Consider the following 1284-nt stretch of genomic DNA (forward strand, 5'->3'; position numbering starts at 1 on the left):
ATAGGGTGTCCAGCACTGTACGTTGCTGGTCCTTGAGTGAAGCTGGGTCTTGGTGTTGAGATGGAGATCTCTGGGAGATTTTCGCTGTTTGATATTGCGTGGATCTGGGAGGTCTCTTGTGGACCAGTGTCCTGAGGTTGGTTCTCCCACCTCAGAGACACAGCCCTGATGCCTGGCTGGAGCGCCAAGAGCCTTTAATCCACACGGCTCAAAATAAAAGGGAGAAAAAATAGAAAGGAAAGAAAGGAAGGAAGGGAGGAAGGAAGAAAGGAACGAAGGAAGGAAGAAAGGAAGGAAGAAAGGAAGGAAGGAAGAAAGGGAGGAAGGAAGAGAGGAAGAAAGGAAGGAAGGAAGAGGGGAAGGAAGGGAGGAAAGAAGGGAGGGAAGGAGGGAAGAAAGGAAGGAAGAAAGGAAGAAAAAGGAAGAAGACAATAAAGTAGGGTAAAATATAGTTATTAAAATAAAAATAATTATTAAGAAGAAAAATTTTATAAAAAAACAAAACAAACAGAAAAACGGGTCAGTTAGAACCCTAGGACAAATGGTGAAAGCAAAGCTATACAGACAAAATCTCACACAGAAGCACACACATACACACTCACAAAAAGAAAAAAAGGGGAAAATAATAATATAGCTTGCTCCCAAAGTCCACCTCCTCAACTTGGGATATTTCGCTGTCTATTCAGGTTTTCCACAGATGCAGGGCACTTCAAGTTGATTGTGGAGCTTTAATCCGCTGCTTCTGAGGCTGCTGGGAGAGACCTCCCCCTCTCCTCTTTGTTTGCACAGCTCCTGGGGTTCAGCTTTGGACTTGGCCCCACCTCTGCGTGTAGGTCGTCCGAGGGCGTCTGCTCTTCGCTCAGACAGGACGGGGTTAAAGGAGCAGCTGATTCGGGGGCTCTGGCACAGGCTGGGGGAAGGGAGGGGCACGGATACGGGGCGAGCCTGTGGCGGCAGAGGCCGGCGTGCCGCTGCATCGGCCTGCGGCGTGCCGCGCGTTCTCCCGGGGAAGCTGTCCCTGGATCCTGGGACCCCGGCAGTGGTGGACTGCACAGGTTCCCAGGAGGGGAGGTGTGGAGAGTGACCTGTGCTCGCACACAGGCCTCTTGGTGGCGGCAGCAGCAACCCTAGCGTCCCACACCCATCTCTGGTGTCCGTGCCCACAGCCACGGCTCGTGCCCATTTCTGGAGCTCCTTTAGATGTTGCGCTTAATCCCCTCTCCTCGCGCCCCGGAAAGCAAAGAGGCAAGAAAAAGTCTCCTGTCTCTTCGGCAGCTCCGCGCC

This window comes from Physeter macrocephalus, chromosome 20 (genome assembly GCF_002837175.3).
Source record: "Physeter macrocephalus isolate SW-GA chromosome 20, ASM283717v5, whole genome shotgun sequence".
Taxonomy (NCBI): domain Eukaryota; kingdom Metazoa; phylum Chordata; class Mammalia; order Artiodactyla; family Physeteridae; genus Physeter; species Physeter macrocephalus.